Source organism: Muntiacus reevesi, chromosome 12 (genome assembly GCF_963930625.1).
Source record: "Muntiacus reevesi chromosome 12, mMunRee1.1, whole genome shotgun sequence".
NCBI lineage: Eukaryota > Metazoa > Chordata > Mammalia > Artiodactyla > Cervidae > Muntiacus > Muntiacus reevesi.
In genome coordinates, this window is record NC_089260.1 from 57,517,975 (window position 1) to 57,542,218 (window position 24,244).

Below are 24,244 nucleotides of genomic sequence, written 5' to 3' on the forward strand. Positions count from 1 at the left end.
AGGTGGCCAAAGTATTGATGCTTCAGCTTTAGCCTCAGTCCTTCCAATGCATATGCCGGGTTGATTTCCTTTAGGATTGACTGGTTTGATCCTGTTGCAGTCCAAGGACTGTGAGCAAGGGGAGGTGAAGATTAAATATTATAAATCAGACACTGGGGTGACACGTTTCTATTTAATTGGTGCCTGGAAATAGTGCTCAGAATCTTTGTGTTTAGAGGATCATGAACGATCTCGGGGACCATCCGTTCAGTCCTGGCCCATTTTTCCAGGTTTATGCTCCCTCTCTTCTTGGTTGTTGTCACTGCCTCAGGCTTTCCTCCTCCGCCTGTCCTGTTGGTCTCTCCAGATGACCCTCTTTTTCCGCCAGAGGTTTTCTCACTTGTCAGAATGGGTTGCACCACAGCCACGTGCGGTAACACACACACCCATTCTCATTTGTTCAGTGCTTGAATAGACTTTGTTTCTTAAAGGACTTTTAGGATTGCAACAAAACTGAAGAGAAAGACTGAGATTTCCCCACCTGTGCACAGCCTCCCTGTCAATGTCCCCACCAGCTCGCACACGTGTTACAAGTGATGGACCTACACTGATGTCATCCTCACCCAGAGGGTTCCTCCCTGGGAGTCACACTGGGGTCTGCGTGTGCACCTGCCTTGGTTTCTCCACCTGTTCTCTATCATTTCTAACTCACGACCACTGTGTTCTTCACACACCTATGGGAAAGTTAAAGAAATGCTTTTTAAAAAGTACCTTGAGACCTTTAAGTGAAAGGGATTTTCTAAGTCAAGTGATATATTCCTCTATTTTCAAATAGAAGAGATTAATTTATCTGATGCTTTTTTTTTTCTTTCGTAGACAGAGGAGCCTGGCGGGCTACAGCCTGTGGGGTCACAAAGAGTGGGACCTGACTGAGCGACTAACACTTTCATTTTCACTTTTTGAAATTGCCCGCGGGGCAGTGAAGAGGCCTGGTGAGTCAGACTTTCTGTTCGGTGGCTATTGACTGGACACTGTCAGAAGGCGGGTGCCTTCTGTTCAGCACAGCTGGTGGGATAAGGATGCAGGAGCACCTTTAAAAGGCAAATGTGTGTTCATTTCATCTAAGTTGTCTATGTATAATCAGTGAATACAGTGCTTTACAAAAATCACATTAATATAGAAATGTAGGACTTGTCTTGTGGCTCAGTGGTAAAGAATCTGCCTGCCAGTGCAAGAGACACAGGTTCGATCCCTGGTCTGGAAAGATCCCACATGTCTTGGAGCAACTAAGCTCGAGTGTCACAACCATTGAGCTTGTACTCTGCAGCCTGAGGGCTGCAACTCCTGAGCCTGCACACCCTAGAACTCATACCCTGCAACGAGAGAAGCCAGCATACAGAGAAGCCCGTGCACTGCAACTAGAGAGTAGCCCCCACTCACTGCAGCTAGAGAAAAAGCCCTTGAAATAATGAAGGCCCAGCACAGCCAGAAATACATACATGAGCTAAAAATTATAGAAAGGAACATAAAAATATAGAAATGTATCTACTCTGTTGAGAATATGTCTCCAGGTGAGCCTCTCTTTTACCTGTTGATTGGTAACTAAAACTGGAGTCAAAATGCACAGAGAAGGTAAACTAGAAGAAATCAAATACTTTAACTCAGGAGATTTAAAATAAACATCGATTGTCACTTAACAGTTGAAAGCCTTGCACCCCAGCCCAAGAATCCGGGTTCAGGGCTGTAGTGTGACCATGACTTCCTGTGGCCGGGGGAGTTCACTGAGACGCTGCCCGAGGTGGCCACGTGTGGACACCCCAGAGGACTTCGCTGGCGGCCGCGCCTGTTGGTTACAGTGGAGAAATTCAGCGGCAGTGTGTAATTTTCTTCCTGCCTGTAAAATGCCTTTCTTTGTCCGCATTCTATAAAGTGTGTTATATAAACTTGCTTTTGGAAGAGCATCATATCAGAAATGATTTTTTAGTGATTTAGTGAAAAATATGGTCAATTTCCTTTTCATCATCTGCATTTTTATTTAAGGAATTTTTTCTTTTTATCATCATAAACTGTTAAAACTGAGAGAATGCTTGAGGGTCATTTAATCCAACTCCCAAGTTTTAGAGGAAAAAATCTTGAGGAAAATTATGTTTCAACAAGATCACAGATATTGTGACCAATATTAAAGTTTCCATTTATAACTTAGTGTCACTTAGTGCTAATAATTAATTATATTTCCCAACTTTAGGTCAAATACCATGAATATTCATTGCTAGGAGAAACATCCAAGAAATCCATGTTTTCTTTCATGTAAGATAGGACCACAGATATCATTAAAGTATGAAAATTTGTTTTAATCTCACTTTGTATATTTTAGATAATGCAAATTTTGCATTAAGCAAGCATGTGTTTTCAACAGCTTTATTTAAGCTATCAGATCTTTCTTAAAGAGCTGACTATTACTTCTTAGGATATTATTTGATTTTCATTTCAAGTTTTTAATATAAATTATAAATTATCTATCTACCTTTTTATATATTCTTATATGTAATATTCCTGCCTGGGGAATTACATAGACAGAGGAGGTTAGTGGGTTACGGTCCATGGGGTCGCAAAGAGTTGAACATGACTGAGTGGCTAACACATCACTTCATCTATAGTTTTAAATATGAATCAACAAATATAAATGCATGCATACATACTTGTGTGTGTGTGTGTACATGCCCATGTGTAGGTATGAGTGTGACATTTGGGATCTTTGGAAGCTTACTTGTATGGTAGCTTTTGATGGAAATTTTTTTTCTAATGCTCCATTTACTTACAAGTCAGCATATAATCAAGTATGAATTTTTATGCTTTTCTTCGTGTAATATTCTAAGATATATTATAAATAGTTTGTATTTTTTTGTATATAATTTGAATTTGTAATTGTAGTCAGAAACTCAGACTTGTTTGTAGAATGTGTTTTTAATTCTTACAAAAAACAAATGTAGGTTAAAAACAATTTGGCAAGAAGGTGATTATGAATACTATTAAATCTGGCATCTAGCCCGGGAAAAAGACTTCAATTGATAGAAGACTCCAATTTATTTCCATCTGGAGAGTGTTCAGGAGTGCTTGGAAAACAGAAATTGCTGCTTATAACATCCTAAAACTGCTTGCTCTGGCTTCTTATAGTTTAAATTCAGTCATTATGTGTTCAAGGTTACAAGGGCACTGACTAGTGTTCAGAAAGGGACAAGTCAAGAATCATGTTGCCTGATGGACAGTAGGATGTAAAGGTTTTAAATACAATGAGTAAAGAAACTAAAATCATTAAAAAGGAAACCAAAACATTTAAAAGGAAGACATAAAATGAGGGAAAAGTGAAGTAGAAGTGGAAATATGTGTTAAAATACTAATCATGTCATATAGAAAAATTACAGGTGAAAGGGAAGGATTTATACCAAGAAATGTCTAATATCCAGATATCATCTTAACTTACTGTTATTACTGAGCATTTTTTTTCATAGAAAGATAAAACATATACTGAAAGTTCATGAGAAGTCAAATATAGTGTAGAAAATTGTTATTGTTCGGTCACTAAGTCATGTCTAACTCTTCTGCAACCCCACAGGCTTCTCTGTCCATGGAATTTCCCAGGCAAGAGTGGGTTGCCATTTCCTTCTCCAGGGGATCTTCCTGACTTAGAGATCGAATCCATGTCGCCTGCATTGGTAGGCAGATTCTTTACCACCGAGCCACCAGGAAAGCCATAACAATTACTTTGAATAAATATCTGTTTAACATAAGCAGGTGGAAAAAAAAACACACTGTCAATTCATTAGAAGCTACCTAATTCATTCATAATTTACACTGTGAGTTCATTAGAAGCTTAGGGGTATGTGCTAAAAGCACTAGGAATACATGTGTCTCAGTAAGTAGGAAATTGAGTCCATAAGATACGATATGCAAGAAGCAAAGGTGGAAGCAGAAGCAGAGCATTTTTAAACATGTTGATAAATATGAATGAACTGAGATTAAGCACTGATCAAGTTTAAGCGAGGGAGAAGTGAACAGTTAGACCACACGAAGGAAACATTGTAAGGACAGAAGACATCACTAAATCATTGCCACGCCTCTTTTCTGTGGTGGAGAGTAATACTAACTCTGGATTTTGGTACCTTAGGATGGCTTCCTAAAAATTATGTAAGTACTAAAAAATAAGAAGAGAATAACACTTCCATGCTAGGAGGGAGAGTACATAAAGAAAACTGTGTCAATCTAATCAAAGGGAAGTGTTAGTCGTTCAGTCGTGTCCGACTCTGTGCGACGCCGTGGACGGTAGCCCGCCAGGCTCCTCTGTCCATGGAATTCTCCAGGCAGGAATACTGGAGTGGGTTGCCATTCCCTTCTCCAGGGGAATCTTCCCAACCCAGGGATCAAACCTGAGTCTCCTGCCTTCCAGGCAGACTCTTTACTGTCTGAGCCGCCGGGGAAGGAGAGATAATTTTAAACTGATTAAGAACAGATATTGCACTTGATCTTGGCCAAAAGGCCAAGAAGCAATGGGGGTGGGGGAGAGATAATTTTAAAGATAAAGTGGTGTCTGATGTAAAAACTCAGGTTTGTGTAAGTAGAATTTACTTAGTGGCTTTTTTTTTTTCCTTGAAAATATGCCAGTAAGCATATTTGGTTTAATGAAGAATGAGCAATAACTTTTATTAAAGGCAGTCATCCTCTCAGCTACCTTTTCTTCATCAAGTCCCTAGAAGTTTAATTCTGACATATATCAGATTCTCTTTCTTTATACCTCTGCTGTCAGGCACTCACATCCAAGCCTTTCTACCTGGGTTATTAGTAGCTTTCTCTGTGCTCGCCCTTCCCTTCTGCTGGCCCTTTATTTCTCTGCAGCAGCTTGCACGGAAGCCTAACATACTGATGGTCAAGCAGTACTGTAGTCTGACTACAGTAGTAGTATGGAGTCTGTAGACAGGCTCCGTGTCCTGTCCTGTGCCCCTGTGGCTGCCTCAGGAGCATGTGAGGGAAGGTATTTGTGATCTTCATCTCTGTCCAGTATCCATCATTTTACTAACATGCATAAGGCATTAATATTGTCAAAATCCATCAAGTTTTTATTGCTGAAATAGGTTAAGTCAATATATCTCTACTCTTCAGTGTATATTCATCTCAGGAATTAAGGACTCCCCCAAACTTAGCCCCCCAAATTAGGCATTTTAACACTCTGCATGCGAGTGTGCATGCTAAGTCTGTTCAGTTGTGTCCGACTTTTTGCAATCCCATGGACTGTAGCCTACGAGGCTCCTGTGTCCATGGGATTCTCCAGGCAAGAATACTGGAGTGGGTTTTCATGCCCTCCTCCAGGAACTGTTTCCTGAACCAGGGCTTGAACCCGCGTCTCTTATGTCTCCTGTACAACTCGTGCCACCTGAGAAGCCCTTTAACACCGTAATAAGTCTTCAATTTCTGCTTGAAATTCCCAGAAAAGGTGAAACTCCATTCATGAATCAATCTACACCTTATATGGAAATTGAAACTTAGGTGTTTTCAAGAATACTTGGTGAATCAATTTGCAATATGTTTGGCTGAGAGTAACTGAGAACTTGATTAGATATCTTAAACGCATGGTGTGTGTGTGCCTGTGTTTGTGTACCTGTGTGTCCATGTGTATGGCTTATTCTTATGCCCCTCACAGTGCTGGGTAAGTCTGCTTAGAGTTGCTGCATTACCCAAGGTGCAGTGATATCTTTTCCTTATTCATTCCCTTTCATGTTGGCCTCTTTTTCCTCCTCATAGCAGTTGCTTCTTGGCCATAAAGTAGCTCCTGTAACCCAGCTTCATGCCCACATCCCAGGTGCAGTACTATACCCAGCCTGGATCAACTCACCAGTCAGTGTTTTCTGCCCTGAACTGTTTCTCAAAGCATCAATTCTCTGGTGGCTCAGCAGTAAAGAATCCGCCTGCCATGCAGAAGACCTGGGTTCAATCCCTGGGTTAGGAAGATTCTCTGGAGAACAGAATGGCTACCCATTCTGCTATTCTTGCCTGGAGATTTGCATGGACAGAGGAGCCTGGCGGACTATAGTCCATGGGGTTGCAAAGAGCTGGACACGACTGAGTGACTAACTCACACTGTAAGTAACAATAGATCAATAATTTCTTGTTTCCATTGACATGTCTGAGTAAAGAATTGTTTTTCCCCCAGAAATGTTAATATCATGAAAACCTTTTCTGTGCTCTGAAAAGAAGGTATAGAAATGAAAATTTTTCCTGGTAACTCCTGGGGGAAATTACTTTTAAAAGACCCAGACATTATTTTCAGACTTTCAATGTGCCGAGACTGAAAAATCTTTTTGGAGGAATGTTGCCAGCTTTTGTTTCACTTGCATTATTTTGTATTTAATGGGTGCTTTTGGGAAGCTAGGTGCCTGTTTAGACATCTGTCCTGTGACTGGCTCCTTCGTTTCACACCCAGCTAGTCCTTTCGGTTCTTACTTTCTTGCATTAGTTTCTGTTTTTTTTTTTTTTTCTGTTTGCTCATCTGCATTAGCTGATGTCTAACTGAACTCTGATCACCTTTCTGTTCCTATTCATTTTTCAAGCTACAATATGCTAATGGTTTCATTCTGCCAGTCAGTTGGCACTGAAATTGCCATCTGCTTATCTTTTGTCTCTTGCAGCCGTGCACTTGTATTGCTTGTAGATCTGTGTATCGAGATTTTTAATTGGCCTTGAAATGGCCCATTAATCATTCACTACATTTATAAAAGAGGATTCTTTTATTTGACTGGTGCATAGGCTAAATATTTTAAGATGTACCCTTTTTGTGGCATCCTAACAGATGTTCTATCTATTTTCTTTAGTTCTTTTAATGTCCTTTTAAGCCAAAATCACAATTACCCAAAGATGAATTTCACTCCCTAGACTGGCTGAGCAAGTGATAAATAAAATTAAAAATTAAAAGAGCTTCAAAGAGAGGTGTGAATCCGAGTGTGGGCACTTTTGTGAACAAGCCTATAGTCATCAACAGTGTGAATAATAAAAATACTCTTCTGGGAGAGGCATCATGGTCATGGATTTTGTAAAATCCACCAAAAGAGTGAGTTTTAATAAAATAGCATTGAGAGTGGGGCTCCTGGCCACCATCATGAGAGGAAAAGACCCAGAATTGTCAGCACACCATTCCAGTCTAATTCCTCTAGCCCATACTTCCCACTTTCCATGTTTAGATCTTTTGGATTTTCTCACCATTATATCAAAATTTCTTCAATGATCTAGCAAGTTGGTCATTTTAGTGTTTTTTTTTTCTTTCTATTTTTGGTAACATGTTGAGTCCAGGAAATAAAAAAAATACTTTGTGTATGAGACCACATTGACTAACAAAAGTTTCACCCTGACTTGGCTTATTGTGAGTTTTAGTTACCATTAAAAAGTTGAAATTGCATTTCCCAACACCCATGCCTTGACTAGATGACTACTTACCACCTGCTTTCACTGTGTCACTAATCCACTTTTTTTTTTAATGTAGAAATATTTTTGTTCATTGGAAGTGATTCCTGGTAATTCTAAGAGCGAGTGTAATGTTTTGGAAAGAGCAGCAGGCCAGGAGTTGAGTGACCTAGATTCTCATACTGTCTCCACTGTGGATTAGCTGTGAGTGTTGTTCCCCAGCCTCCCCAGGCCTGAATTCCTTCATCCGTGGAACAGGGACCATGTCAGCTATTCTGGGACCTGATTCCTAATATCTTGCAGACATTCCCTTTTGTGGAGTTGGGACCTGAGACTATCTGCCATCAGAATTGGAGATTTTTTTTTTTTTAAGAATTGGAGATTTTTAAAAAGCTTTATTACTTGCACACAAGGTGAAACCTGAAACAAGTACACTTTGCTAAATATTATTTATCTTGTCATTTTCTTGTATTTTCAGAGGGTGTGCAAGTGCAAGGAGTGGCAGGGATTGTGGGAAGATGGAGCAACAGAGACAAGGGATCTCTCAGGTTATCTCAGAAAGTTCTTTGAGAAAGTCATCACTTAGATATTATTATTGATCATAGAGTCCTTGTTAAATGGCCCCTGTGGATTTATTTTCTATATTAATTCAGGAGTCATGAACAGATTTTATAAGTGTCTATGTAGCTATTGGCTATTCACAAAAAACTCAAGTGTAAAAGATCTGGGAATATTGGGAATCCTTAGAATTTGACTTGAATGTGATTTATTCAAAAGGATCCTATCATTTGTTGGATGGATGGACATTCATTCATCTTAAGGAGCATGTTTGTTCTTTCTGAAATAAATAGGGCAAATTGTTTTAAATTTTACTGTGTGAGAGTCTATAGAAAATTTTGTCAATGATTCAGTTATGATTTGTATTTAAATGTCTATTATTTAAGTAGACATTGAAATAAATAACAACTGTGAGTATTCAATTATATGAGCAGCTCCCACAAGATTTAGGAATAATTCCTTCTTATTGATGACTGCTTTTCTGCTTACAAACCAGATATGTATTTTTCTGGTTTCCTTAGTGACTGGGTGGGATGTTGAGCATTTTTCGTGCCTATTTGTCACCTGAATAGTCTGTTCATGGCAAGATCATACCTTTTGTCCATTTTCTATGTGAATTGTTTGGTCTTTTACTGTTGAATTTTAAGGTTTCTTTGTATATTCTAGATACTAACTCTTTTTGTGTACGTGGTTGGCAAACATTTTCTCTTAGTTGGTAACTTGTCTTTTCATCCTCTTAACAAGGTCTATCACAACACAAAAGGTTTTTTTAAATTAAAAAAATTTTTAATTGAAGGGTAATTGTTTTACAGAATTTTGTGGTTTGCTGTCGTACATCAAAAAGAAGCAGCTACATCTGTGTCTCTTTTTCTGTTTTGCATATAGAGACACAGATGTACAGAACAGACTTTTGGACTCTGTGGGAGAAGGTGAGGGTGGGGTGTTTAGAGAGAACAGCCTCAAAACATGTATATTATCAAGGGTGAAACAGATCACCAGCCCAGGTTGGATGCATGAGACAAGCGCTCGGGGCTGGTGCACTGGGAAGACCCAGAGGGATCGGGTGGAGAGGGAGGTAGGAGGGGGGATCGGGATGGGGAATACATGTATATCCATGGCTGATTCATGTCAATGTATGGCCAAAACCACTACAATATTGTAAAGTAATTAGCCTCCAACTAATAAAAATAAATGGGGGGAAAAAAAAGAAGCAGCTATAGGTACACCCATGTCCGCTCCCTTCCGAACCTCCCTCCCATCTTCCTCCGCATCCCACCCTTCTAGATTGTCACAGAGCTCCTGCTTGAGTTCCCTGAGTCATATAGAAAATTCCCATTAGCTATCTATTTTACATACAGTATTGTAAACGTCCATAGTACTATCTCCATACATCTCACCCTCTCTCTCTTCCCCTCTCCCCATGTCCATAAGTCTGTTTTCTATGTCTGTTTCTCCACTGCTGCCTTGAAAATTAATCCATGAGTATTATCTTTTTAGATTCCATCTTTATGTGCCTGTGTATGATATTTATATTTGTCTTTCTGACTTATTTCACTTTGCATAATAGGCTCTAGGTTCGTCCACCTCATGAGAAATGACTCAAATGTGTTCCTTTTTATGGTTGAGTAGTATTCCATTGTGTATACACACTGCAGCTTCTTTATTCATTCATCTGTTGATGAACATCTAGGCTGCTTCCATGTTCTAGTTATTGTAAATAATGCTGCAATGAACTTTGGGGTACATGTGTCTTTTCCAATTTTGGTTTCCTCAGGATATATGCCTATGAGTGGGATTGCTAGGGGTGGTTTTATCCCTAGCTTTTTAAGGAATTTCCCTACCGTCTTCTATAGTGGCTGTTTCAATTTACATTCCCACCAGCAATGCAAGAGGCTTCCTTTTTCTCCACACCCTCTCCAGTGTTTATTGTTTGTAGACTTTTTGATGATGGCCATTATGACTGGAATGAGGTGATACCTCATTGTAGTTTTGATTTTCATTTCTCTAATAAGTGATTTTGAGCATTTTAAAAAATGTGTTTGTTAGCCATCTGTATGTCTTTTTTGGATAAATGTCTGTTTAGGACTTTTCCCTGCTTTTTGATTGGGTTGTTTGTTTTTCTGGTATTGAGTTGTATGAGCTGCTTGTATATTTTGGAAATTAATTCTTTGTCAGTTGTTTCATTTGCTCTTATTTTCTCCCATTCAGAGGGTTATCTTTTCATCTTATTTGTAGTTTCCTTTTCTGTGCAAAAGTTTTTGGTTTAATTAGGTCCCACTTGTTTATTCTTGTTTTTATTTCCATTACTCTGCAAGATGGATCATAGAAGATCTTGTTTTGATTTATGTCACTGAGTGTTCTGCCTATGTTTTCCTCTAAGAGTTTTATAATTTCTGGTCTTACATTTAGGTCTTTAATCCATTCTGAGTTTATCTTTTTGTATAGCATTAGGAAGTGTTCTAGTTTCATTCTTTTGGATGTAGCTGTCCAGTTTACCAGCACCAATTACTGAAGAGGCTGTCTTTGCCCCATTGTATATTCTTGCCTCCTTTGTCAAAACTAAGGTACCCATACTTGCATGGGTTTATCTCTGGGCTCTCTATCTCATTCCATTGGTCTATATTTCTGTTTTTCTGCCAGTACCATACTGACTTGATGGCTGTAGCTTTGTAGTATAGTCTGAAGTCAGGATGGTTGATTCCTCCAGCTCCATTCTTCTTTCTCAAGACTGATTTGGCTATTCAGGTTCTTTTGTATTTCCATATGAGTTGTGAAATTTTTTTGTTCTTGTTCTGTGAAAAATGCCATTGGTAATTTGATAGGGATCACATTGGATCTGTAGATTGCATTTGGTAGTATAGCCATTTTCACAACATTGATTCTTCCCACCCAGGAACATGGACTAGCCCTCCATCTGTTTATATCATCTTTGATTTCTTTCATCAATGTCTTATAATTTTCAATATACAGGTCTTATGTCTCCTTAAGTAGGTTTATTCTTTTTTTTTTTTTAAATTTTATTTTATTAGTTGGAGGCCAATTACTTCACAACATTTCAGTGGGTTTTGTCATACATTGACACGAATCAGCCATAGAGTTACACATATTCCCCATCCCGATCCCCCCTCCCACCTCCCTCTCCACCCGACTCCTCTGGGCCCTCCCAGTGTACCAGGCCTGAGCACTCGTCTCATGCATCTCACCTGGGCTAGTGATCTGTTTCACCATAGATAATATACATGCTGTTCTTTTGAAACATCCCACCCTCACCTTCTCCCACAGGGTTCAAAAGTCTGTTCTGTACTTCTGTGTCTCTTTTGTTTTGCATATAGGGTTATCATTACCATCTTTCTAAATTCCATATATATGTGTTAGTATGCTGTAATGTTCTTTATCTTTCTGGCTTACTTCACTCTGTATAATGGGCTCCGTTTCGTCCATCTCATTAGAACTGATTCAAATGCATTCTTTTTAATGGCTGAGTAATATTCCATGGTGTATTTGTACCACAGCTTCCTTATCCATTCATCTGCTGATGGGCATCTAGGCTGCTTCCATGTCCTGGCTATTTTAAACAGTGCTGCGATGAACATTGGGGTGCACGTGTCTCTTTCAGATCTGGTTTCCTCGGTGTGTATGCCCAGAAGTGGGATTGCTGGGTCATATGGCAATTCTATTTCCAGTTTTTTAAGAAATCTCCACACTGTTTTCCATAGTGGCTGTACTAGTTTGCATTCCCACCAAATGTGTAAGAGGGTTCCCTTTTCTCCACACCCTCTCCAGCATTTATTGCTTGTAGACTTTTGGATAGCAGCCATCCTGACTGGCGTGTAATGGTACCTCATTGTGGTTTTGATTTGCATTTCTCTGATAATGAGTGATGTTGAGCATCTTTTCATGTGTTTGTTAGCCATCTGTATGTCTTGTTTGGAGAAATGTCTGTTTAGTTCTTTGGCCCATTTTCTGATTGGGTCATTTATTTTTCTGGAATTGAGCTTCAGGAGTTGCTTGTATATTTTTGAGATTAATCCTTTGTCTGTTTCTTCATTTGCTATTATTTTCTCCCAATCTGAGGGCTGTCTTTTCACCTTACTTATAGTTTCCTTTGTAGTGCAGAAGATTTTAAGTTTCATTAGGTCCCATTTGTTTAGTTTTGCTTTTATTTCCAATATTCTGGGAGGTGGGTCATAGAGGACCCTGCTGAGATTTATGTCGGAGAGTGTTTTGCCTATGTTCTCCTCTAGGAGTTTTATAGTTTCTGGTCTTACATTTAGATCTTTAATCCATTTTGAGTTTATTTTTGTGTATGGTGTTAGAAAGTGATCTAGTTTCATTCTTTTACAAGTGGTTGACCAGTTTTCCCAGCACCACTTGTTAAAGAGGTTGTCTTTTTTCCGTTGTATATCCTTGCCTCCTTTGTCAAAGATAAGGTGTCCATAGGTTCGTGGATTTATCTCTGGGCTTTCTATTCTGTTCCATTGATCTATATTTCTGTCTTTGTGCCAGTACCATACTGTCTTGATGACTGTGGCTTTGTAGTAGAGTCTGAAGTCAGGCAGGTTGATTCCTCCAGTTCCATTCTTCTTTCTCAAGATTACTTTGGCTATTCGAGGTTTTTTGTTTTTCCATACAAATTGTGAAATTATTTGTTCTAGTTCTGTGAAAAATACCGTTGGTAGCTTGATAGGGATTGGATTGAATCTATAGATTGCTTTGGGTAGAATAGCCATTTTGACAATATTGATTCTTCCAATCCATGAACACGATATGTTTCTCCATCTGTTTGTGTCCTCTTTGATTTCTTTCATCAGTGTTTTATAGTTTTCTATGTACAGGTCTTTTGTTTCTTTAGGTAGATATACTCCTAAGTATTTTATTCTTTTTGTTGCAATGGTGAATGGTATTGTTTCCTTAATTTCTCTTTCTGTTTTTTCATTGTTAGTACATAGGAATGCAAGGGATTTCTGTGTGTTAATTTTATATCCTGCAACTTTACTATATTCATTGATTAGCTCTAGTAATTTTCTGGAAGAGTCTTTAGGGTTTTCTATGTAGAGGATCATGTCATCTGCAAACAGCGAGAGTTTCACTTCTTCTTTTCCTATCTGGATTCCTTTTACTTCTTTTTCTGCTCTAATTGCTGTGGCCAAAACTTCCAAGACTATGTTGAATAGTAGTGGTGAGAGTGGGCACCCTTGTCTTGTTCCTGATTTCAGGGGAAATGCTTTCAATTTTTCACCATTGAGGGTGATGCTTGCTGTGGGTTTGTCATATATAGCTTTTATTATGTTGAGGTATGTTCCCTCTATTCCTGCTTTCTGGAGAGTTTTAATCATAAATGAGTGCTGAATTTTGTCAAAGGCTTTCTCTGCATCTATTGATATAATCATATGGTTTTTATCTTTCAATTTGTTAATGTGGTGTATTACATTGATTGACTTGCGGATATTAAAGAATCCTTGCATTTCTGGGATAAAGCCCACTTGGTCATGGTGTATGATTTTTTTAATATGTTGTTGGATTCTGTTTGCTAGAATTTTGTTAAGGATTTTTGCATCTATGTTCATCAGTGATATTGGCCTGTAGTTTTCTTTTTTTGTGACATCTTTGTCTGGTTTTGGAATTAGGGTGATGGTGGCCTCATAGAATGAGTTTGGAAGTTTACCTTCTTCTGCAATTTTCTGGAAGAGTTTGAGTAAGATAGGTGTTAGCTCTTCTCTAAATTTTTGGTAGAATTCAGCTGTGAAGCCATCTGGTCCTGGGCTTTTGTTTCCTGGAAGACTTTTGATTACAGTTTCGATTTCCTTGCTTGTGATGGTTCTGTTAAGATCTTCTATTTCTTCCTGGTTCAGTTTTGGAAAGTTATACTTTTCTAAGAATTTGTCCATTTCATCCAAGTTGTCCATTTCATTGGCATAGAGCTGCTGGTAGTAGTCTCTTATGATCCTTTGTATTTCAGTGTTGTCTGTTGTGATCTCACCCTTTTCATTTCTTATTTTGTTAATTTGGTTCTTCTCTCTTTGTTTCTTAATGAGTCTTGCTAGTAGTTTGTCAATTTTGTTTATTTTTTCAAAAAACCAGCTTTTAGCTTTGTTGATTTTTGCTATGGTCTCTTTAGTTTCTTTTAGGTTTATTCTTAGATATTTTATTCTTTTTGTTGCAGTGGTGAATGGGATTGATTCCTTAATTTTACTTTCTGATTTTTCATTGTTCATATATAGGAATGCAAGAGATTTCTATGTATTGATTTTGTATCCCGTGACTTTGCTGAATTCACTGATTAGCTCTAGTAATTTTCTGGTAGGTTATTTTGGGTTTTCTATGTATAGTATGTCATCTGCAAACAGTGAGAGTTATATTTCTTCTTTTTTGAACTGGATTCTTTTTATTTCTATTTCTTCTCTAATTGCCATAGCTAGGACTATGTTGAATAATAGTGGTGAAAGTGGACACCTTTGTCTTGTTCCTGATGTTAGAAGGAATGCTTTTAGTTTTTCACCATTGAGAATAATGTTTGCTATGGCTTATCATATATGGTCTCTACTGTGTTGAAGTAAGTTCCTTCTATGCCCATTTTTTGAAGAATTTTAATCATAAATGGATACTGAATTTTGTCAAAGGCTTTTTTTCTGCATCTATTAAGATTATCATATGGTTTTTATCTTTCAATTTGTTAATATGCTGTATCATGTTGGTTGATTTGCATATATTGAAGAATCTTGCATCCCTGGAACAAATCTGACTTGATAATGGTGTATGAACCTTTTAATGTGTTGATAATTCTGTTTGCTAGACTTTTGTTGAAGATTTTTGCATCTATGTTCCTCAGTGATCTTGGTCTGTAATTTTCTTTTTGTGTGTTTTCTTTGCCTGGTTTTGGCACCAGGGTGATTATGGCTTTGTAGAATAAGTTTTCAAGTGTTCCTTCCTTTGAAATTTTTTGGAAGAGTTTCAGAAAAACAACCTTAGTTCTTCTCTAAATGTTTGATAGAATTCCTCTGTGAAGCCATCTGGCACTGGGCTATTGTTTTTTGGGAGGTTTTTTTTTTTTTTTTTTTTTATCACAGTTTTGATTTCAGTGTTTGTAATTGGCCTGTTCATTTTTTCTATTTCTTCCTGGTTCAGGTTGGGAGGTTGAACTTTTCTAAGAATCTGTCCATTTCCTCTAGATTGTCCATTTTATTAGCATATAGTTGCTCATAATATTTTCTTATGATCATTTGTCTTTCTGTGTTGTCTATTGTAACCTCTCCTTTTTCATTTCTAATTTTGTTGATTTGATTTTCTCCCTTTTTTTCTTGATGAGTCTGGCTAGTGCTTTGTCAACTTTCTCTTCTCAAAGAACCAGCTTTTAGTTTTATTAATCTTTGCTATTGTTTTCTTCATTTCTTTTTCATTTATTTCTGCTTTTATCTTTCTGATTTCTTTCCTTCTGCTGACTTTGGGTTTTGTTTTCTTTTGTTTTTTTTTTTTGGTTCTTCTCTTTCCAGTTGCTTTAAATCTTTAAATGTAAAGTTAGGTTGTCTATTCAATGCTTTTCTTATTTCTTGAAGTAGGATAGTATTATTATAAACTTCCCTCTTAGAACTGCTTTTGCTGAATCCCATAGGTTTTGGGTCATCGTGGTTTTTTTTTTTTTAATTTTTTTTTTTTTTTTGGGTCATCGTGTTTTTATTGTCATTTGTTTCTAGGAATCTTTTGATTTCTTTTATTTCTTTAGTAACCTTTTTGTTATTTAGTAACTTATTGTTTAATCTCCATGAGTTTGTGTTTTTTTGCAGTTTTTTCCCCTGTAGTTGATATCTAGTCTTATAGTGTCATAGTCAGAGAAGATACTTGATAAGATTTTCTGAAGTTTATTGAGGCTTGATTTGTGGCCCAAGATGTGGTCTATCCAGGAAAATGTTCCATGTGCACTTAAGAAGAAAGTATTTTCTTCTGCATTTGGATGGAAAGTCCTAAAGATATAAATTAGATCCATTTGGTCTAATGTTTCATTTAAGGTTTGTGCTTCTTTACTGATTCTGTTTTGATGATTTTTCTGTTGGTGTAAGTGGGGTGTTAAAGTCTCCTTCCATTATTATGTTACTTTTGATTTCCCCTTATGCCTCTTAATGTTTGCCTTATGTATTGAGGTACTCCTATGTTGGGTGCATATATATAATTGTTATGTGTTCTTCTTGGATTGATCCCTTGATCATTATGTAGTGTCCTTCTTTGTCTCTTATAATATTCTTTATTTTAAAGTTTATTTATTATGAAATAAGGATTACCACTTTGACTTTTTCACATGGAATATCGTTTCCCATCCTTTTACTTTCAGTCTGTATGTGTCTCTAGGTCTGAAATGGGTCTCTTGTAGACAATATATATATGGGTCTTGTTTTTTAACCCATTCAGTCAATCTATATCTTTTGGTTGGTGTGTTTAATCCATTTACATTTGAGGTAATTATTGATACATATGTTCCTATTGGCAGTTTCTTGATTGTTTTGGCTTTGTTTTTGTAGGTCTTTCCTTTCTCTTGTGTTTACTGGCTATATAAGTCCCTTTAGTATTTATTGTAAGCCTAGTTTGGTGGTGCTAAATTCTCTTAACTTCTGCTTGTCTGTAAAACTTTTGATTTTTCCATCAATTTTGAATGAGATCTTTGCTGGATATAGTAATCTTTGTTGCAGATTTTTCTCTTTCAGTACTTTAAATATATCCTACCATTCTCTTCTGACCTGCAGAGTTTCTGCTGAAAGATCTGCTATTAATCATATGGGTTTTCCCTTGTATGCTACTTGTTCTTTTTTCCTTGCTGCTTTTAATATTCTTTTTTTGTGCTTAATCTCTGTTAGCTTGATTAATATGTGTCTTGATGTGTTTCTCCTTGGGTTTATCCTATAAGCAACTGTCTGTACTTCTTGGACTTGATTATTTCCTTTCACATGTTGGGGAACTTTTCAACTATAATTTTTTCAAATTTTTTCTCAGTGCCTTTATTTTTTTCTTCTTCCTCTGGGACCCCTATAACTCTAATGTTGGTGCATTTAATATTGTCCTAAAGGTCTCTGAGACTATCCTCAACTCTTATCACTTTATTCTGCTCTTCAGCAGTTATTTCCACCATTCTCTCTTCCTGCTCACTCCTCATTCAGAGGAATAACCTCAGTTATTCTGCTACTGGTTCCTTCTAGAGTATTTTTAATTTCAGTAATTGTATTATTCATCTCTGTTTGCTTGTTGTTTATTTCGTCTATGTTCTTTGTGATTGTATTAACTGTGTTAAATAGTTCTTACATTTTCTCCATTCTATTTTCAAGTCTTTGGAGCATCTTTACTCCAAATTATTCTGAATTCTCTGTCAGATCAGTTGCTTATTTCCTCTTTGTTTATTTGGTCTTGTGAGTTTCTATCTTGTTTGTTCATTTGTGCTGTATTTATCTGTCTTTTTATAATTTTTTTTTTCTAACTTGCTCCTCTTGAGGTCTCATTTTCCCAGGCTTTAGTAATATTGTATTCCTTCTTCCTTTTGGTTTTTGCTCTTGGAGGGAAAGGTTGGTTGAGTGGTTTGTGTTGATTTCTTATTAGGGGTGACTTGTGCCTGTGTTCTAATGGGAGGAAATCAAGCAGATCAAGCAGGTAATTATAGACATAATGAGAAGTGTACACACACTTCCACACATACAGTTATGACCAAAGTATTCTAAAGAAAAGAGTACAGGACATTGACTTGGTGAACAAGGGAAACCAAAAATGATATTGGCCAATCAACAGCAGAGCTAGCCAATGTTCAATCTGGAAATCTGAGATGAACAGAGTGCCAATTGGGGAATATAGCAAAGAGAGCTCAACAATTTAGCTTATTTGGTGAAAAAAGAAAGAGTGAAGGAAACAAGGGAGAAGACAAAGGAGGAAAAAAAAGAGAAGGGAGGGAACAGAGAAAATGAGGGAGTGAAAAAGTGGGGAAAAAAGAGAGAAAAGAAAAAATAGAAAAGCAAAGATAAATAGAATGTGAATACTAGATAAATAGTATGTAAAAAAGATTTATATATATTCATGAATAGCTACAGCCAGTAAAGAACTATAGGAAAAACAGTTGAATATATAAAAAACAAAATCAAAGAACTCGTTAAAAAAAAAGGTTAAAAAAGAAAAAAATCTTAAAATGATTCTTTTTTTAAACAAGAAAAATAAAAAGGAAACCCCCACAGCAGCACAAAAGGCTTGTATGAAGGTAGAAATATTCAGGGGGAATAAACAGTGTGATTTATTTAAAAAAAATAAAAAATAAAAAGGTTCTCAAAGTTGTAGTTCTTCTTGGTTGTGGAGTCTGCCCGTGTTGATGGAGCTGGGTTGGTGTCCAGTGTTGTTTTCCTGGTTGGGGGAGCTTGTGTCTGTGTTCTGGTGGATGGAGCTGGATCTCATCTCTCTGAAGAGCACTTCAGCGTCCAATAGTAAGTTTTCTGGTGTCTATGGGTTCAGTGTATCTTTGGGTAGTCCTTCTGGTTTTGGTAGTATTAGACATCTATTTCTGCAGTCGCTTCAAAGTGGCCCCCTCAGCATATCTTCAGAGCCGCCAGTTCCCCACTTGTCTCTGGGATCATTGCTGGTGCTTCTGCCCTGCACTGCTGGCTGAAGCCTGCTAGGTAGGGTCTTGGGTGGACCTTTTCTCAGCTCCCCAATGTGCCCGCTGCGTCGGGAGGCTTGTGTGCGCTTGTTTTGTCTCACCGGCCTGCCCTTTTTGTTGTGGGGCTTGTGTGTTCCCCTCTGCACGCCCCGGCCGGCCCTTTGCACTGCAAGGGTTGTGTGTGCTGGCGAGGTTTATATGCCTCCCCACTCTCGGTTCCCCGAGCCTGCCGTCTGGTTGGGGCCACAGTCTGTGAGCTATTAACTGGCTGAGAAGTGCAGCTTTCTCCGTTTTCTGCCCTCTAAGTCCCTGCTTTGTTCGGTTTTCCAAGATTCCACAGCTCCCCCTGGGCCTGCCTGTAAGGGAGCTTCCTTGTTCACGTAAATTCCTGTTTCAGGACTCCCTCCCTCCCTCAGGGCACAAGCTCCTCTCCAGAAATTCTCCGTGTTTTCCCTTTTCATGTCTTCATCCTCTCTCCCACCTCATTTCAGGGAGCTTAGCCTGTCCCCCTGGAGGCCTGGGGTCTTCTGCTGTTGCCTAGAGGTTGCTTTGTAGGACCTGTGCCATATCTTGATGAGTTTTTGATGTATTTGTGGGGAGGCTGGCGATCTCCCCATCTTACTCCTCCATCATCTTCTTCTGCCCTGCACAAAAGGTTTTAATTTTGGTGAAGTCCACTTTGTCATTTTTCTCTTTGGTGAATTGTGATTTTAATGCAAAGTGTTTGCCTGACCCTAGATTCCAATGATTTCTCCTATTTTTTTTCCTAAATGTTTTCTGTTTTATATTTAAGTTTTTTGTCCTTTTTGAGTTAATTTTTGTGTAAGGGGTGAGACTTACTTTGCTGTTCATTATTTTGCTTATGGATACCCAGTCACTCCAGCATCATTGTTGAAAAGGCTTCCATGGAGTTGTTTTAGTACCTTTGTCAAAACCAGTTAGGCATATTTGTGCAGTTCTTTACTCTGTTCCATCGACATACATGTCTGTGTCTACCGTTCATCAATACCATACAGTGTTGATTACTGCAGCTGTAGAATCAGTCTTAAAATCTGGTGGGCTGGTTCCTCTCACTTTATTCTTCTTGGTCTAAATTGTTTATCTCTTCCAGTTCCTTTGCATTTCCATATTTTAGAATAATCTTGTCTATTCTTCAAATAAAGTCTTGCTAAAATTTTGATAGGAATTGTGTTAAACCTAGTGTCAACTTACAGAGAAACGACTTCTTTATTATCTTGAGACGTCCAAGCATTGACAATATGTCTCTTTATTTGTTTAGCCTTTGATTTCTTACATTAGCATTTTTCAGTTTTTGGCAAATAATTTCTATATATGTTTTGTTAGATTTATATATTGCCTAAATATTTTAATGTTTTAAACACTTGTAAATGGTATTATTTTAAAAAATGTCTGTGTCCATATGCTCATTGCTTGAATATACACATGCTATTGATTTTTCCTTTACATTTATCTTCTATCCTGCAATCTTGCTGAGCTCACTTTGAAGTATTTTTATAGGTTTCTTAGGATTTTCTACACAGACAATATCACCTTTAAATGAATAGAGTCTCTTGGTCATAGTGTAAAAATCTTTTTCAATTAATGGATTTTATATTTGTGTATTTATTTCTTAGCTGAGTAGTGGATACAAGGATTTTCATTATTCTTTCTTATGAAAGAATAATGCACTATGCTAATGAATTTTTTGTCTTTACTCATGAGAAGTACTGGTTCTGTATCTTCTTTTTCTGCTTATTTTTCTTCCTGTCTTCATGTCCTCAAAAGAGTCAGGAAGATGCCTTCTTCTTTTATTTTCTAGATGACATTGTATAGAATCAGTGTTCATTCTTTTTGTTTATTTATTTTTAAACTTTTTAGTTTGTATTGAAGTATAGCCCAATTAACAATATTGTGATAGCTTCAGGTGAACATAAAAGGTACTCAACCATGTATACCATTCATTTTCAATTGTTGGGTAAAATTCTCCAGTAAAAAGATTTTCCTGGAGATTTATTTTTTGGGTGTTTAAAAAATTACAGATTTGATTTTCTAAGTAGCAATAGGACTATTTCAACTATCTATTTCATTATTAAGTGAGTCATGGTAATTTGTATTTTTTTGTGAAAATGAAGTAAGATTAAATCTTTTCATCCTAGCCAGCGATAAATTTTTGATGTTATCATATATCCTTATTTCAAAGATAAAAAAGATGCTGAGAAAGAATAATGAAAATCCTTGTAGCCACTTCTCAGCTAAGAAATAAATATACAAATATGATTAAAGGCTGTGCATTCTACTTGCTTTTTCTTTGCTCTCACCTCTAGCATTATTACCACTACCCTGGGTTTGATGTTTATTATTCTCTTAGATGTCAAAGTCATTGATTAAAAAAAAAACCTTTTAATGATTGACCAATACAGTCCACAGATTTATGCTGCTTGAACTGCTTGACTTGATTGGCACATATTGAAAAAAATGATAGCACATGACATTATTTGGGGTTGTTTCTGAAGCTCTCCCAGTGTTTACTAGAATATCAAGGGACACATGTGTAAAGATGGAAAGAATGTGGACATGTCAAGTCAGGCTCAGGGAGAACCACAGTCAACAGTTACATGGAATAAGGTAAGATCTCTACTAAAAGTACCACAGTGTTAGAACACTCGCAGATGGATTGCCTGGCTGAAATGAAGTAATGATTCTTAGATTGATTTATTGCCATTGTGATTTTTTCTAGCAAGTAATACTTTTTACACTGAATAGATCTGCTGCCTTCTCCTTTCTCTCTCTCTCTCTTTTTTTAAAGTGACTGTATCTGATTTTGCCTCAGGGCTTTTGATAAAGTTTATTCTTTCTCATTTGCTCAATGATGAAAGCTTCATAAGCAAAACTAAATTCCTCTAAGGAAAAATTGCTTTTGTCTTGCATAAATTAAGAGTTTTAGTGACTGGCAAGAGACCATTTTGAATTAATAACTCAGAAGTGGTTTGAAAGTGGGTCATGAGCTGAAACAAAAGAGGATAAAAATCTTGATACTAAAACAAATTGACTTGAAAAACAGGACTTTGTGTGTTCAAAACTTAAGTGACTAAAGAAATAATAGCTCCTTATTATATGTCTTACTTCCTTTGGGTCATATAGTTTCAACATAACTGCTTCTTCCATTTTAAGTTTTTCATCAAAATGAGGTGATTGGCCTCAGATTCTATTGTTCCTAAAATATACACAAACCTGCATACATTTGAATGGCAGTTTTTATGAAAATTTTGACAAAATAAAAGTGTGTGAAGTGTTACAAAGCTGTTTTCTGAAACAACTTGGCTCGTTGTTATAGTTACCATACAGCTGTACAAAACTTGTGAGTACATAGAAAGAACGAATAGAAACAAATCAGAAATGTGAAAATATTTTTGATATATTTTAGTTGGTGGATTTGTGAAGTTTTATCCTTTTCAGGTTTTGCCTTTATTGATTTCAGAAATTCTTTTTTAGAAGTAAGTAGGACATGAACAAATATTTATAGTCATTGAAATGTAATTTTAAAATAATCATCATACTGAACAATCACACGCATGAACTTTTGCATGTCATATTTATTTTGATTAGAGACACCACATTTCCTGGAAACCACCCCCCTTTCTCTCTCCTTCCCTCCATCCCCTTTTCTTCATCCACTGCCTGACACACAGTACATGCTCAGGGGATATTTGTTGAACAAATGACACTGTATCAATTAGACAGACGTTATTCTGAAAGAAGTCATCTTTCCTCCAGGGACCATTCTGTTTCACCCCGAGGCAGGGTTCCATACCCGAGGGCAGTGAGTTCCAGGTCCTCAGTGGAGGTCGGGCCCACTGACCAAGGGTGATATGAGCGTGTAACTTGACTCCCTTTGGTCTAACTGTGGCCAGTGATTCTTGGCATCACTGTAAAGTGTTTAAGCTCCTCACACACAAGAGGGAGTGTCCTTGGACAGTTTCTGCTCCTAATACTAACCATTCACCTCACTGCCCTCCTTCCCTTATACATTAATGGTGGATCAGAACTATATTAATGTATTAAAGTAAGCTCTTCAGTGTAAATTATGTTAAATGGGTGTCAAACAGCAAAAATAATAATGCCATAGGAAATAGGAAAAGCAGGAATTTGCAAATGTGTATCATATTTTCTTAAGGATTGAAAAATGGTAGAACAAAAGATGCATTTATAGCCAAACAATTGTGGAACCAGAGATTTAAGGATGAATGGAATTCAGCACACATGAGTTACTCTGGCCTGGTATATTTAACCCCACATTAAAATTAGTAATTAATTAATCAAGCTTCAAGGTAAGATTTGCCGCTGTAAGCACAACTGTCTCAATATTTGGAAGCATTTATACTTGGCCAATGTTATTGGTATTGCTTTACATCTTATCGTCACTCTGGTTATAGTGTTGTAGACCTCTGTGAGTTGATTATTAGTGGTGACTGTTTAAAAAGATAGATTGTCATAGATTTATACAAAATGAAGTCCTTTTTCTCAGTCAGTCAGCTCAACCTGGAGGTAAGAGAGTCCATTTACAGGCAGACTCCTGGAGATTGAACCCAGCTTTGGCCATGTCCTAGGAATGCAGATGCCTGAGTGCCATATCCCTGCGTGGAGCCTGTCTGCACATGTGAGCTGACACCAGAAGTGCTTTTTTGCAGATGAGTTTAGGCATTTTTGCCTTGCTGACAATCAGCAGTTGAAATAAATGAGTTCAGCAAATGGAGTGCTGTTATGGGCCTTGCCTGTTTTTTGGGTTTCTTAGAAATAGGCAGATTTCCTAAATAGGGTTTTGCATATTTGTTTTTTCCTTTTAGTTTTCCCAGATCTTATGGGTCTATAAAAGATATTGAGTAACTTTTCTCATTATAAATACAGGCCTGGTTATATAATAGGCTTCTTTACTCAAATTGCACCCTTTGAAGATGTCACTGTTTTGTTATCATATAGGAAGTCATATATCAATAGGTTTAGGTCTTTCCACTGGCAAATTCTTCTGAGACATCAAGCTTGTACATATTCCATTTCTTTGGGTCTTTTATATAAAGAATATATTTTTATTAGTGCAATATCAATCTTCACATATTTATAATAGTGTATGGTAAAAATGAATTCTCTGTAGAACATTATTATTTGAATTATGACAGTGTAGCTAGTAACCAGCAATAGGATCAGAAATTCTTTATCAAATGGTAATTCTTCATGTTACAAAATCCTGGTCTTATTCTGTTATTCTCTATGAGTTCATGTGTTTTCTGATTTAAAATCTATGGGTTCTGTTCTGAGATAGCCATGTGTTTTCAAAACTTTAAATTTCAAGATCAGTAACTAGCATTTCCAGATTTTGGACAGTTTAAAAATTATAAAGAAAAAAAATCATCAAAATAAATAACATCTCTCAAACATCAAAATCTGAAAGCAAATAGTTGCTGTCTGTCCTTTCCCAGTCTCTGAAGAAAGAGTGGAGCCTGCAAGGCAATGACTACCTGTGCTTTTAACGATGCGAGACGGTGAGAGAGGTAGCCTTGTTCTGTTCAAAGGCAGTCACATCACAGAGGCAGTCGCTAGTGGCTGTGTGCTTGGAGGTATTCATACCTGGCTCCCTAGGACAACCCTCAA

At 37.2% G+C, this 24,244-nt stretch overlaps 1 pseudogene; it reads right to left on the reverse strand.

Moving 5' to 3' along the window:
* Nucleotides 1–4,451: 4,451 nt before the first annotated feature.
* LOC136145323 (U2 spliceosomal RNA) lies at nt 4,452–4,525 on the reverse strand (annotated as a pseudogene).
* Between the last annotated feature and the right edge of the window lie 19,719 nt (nt 4,526–24,244).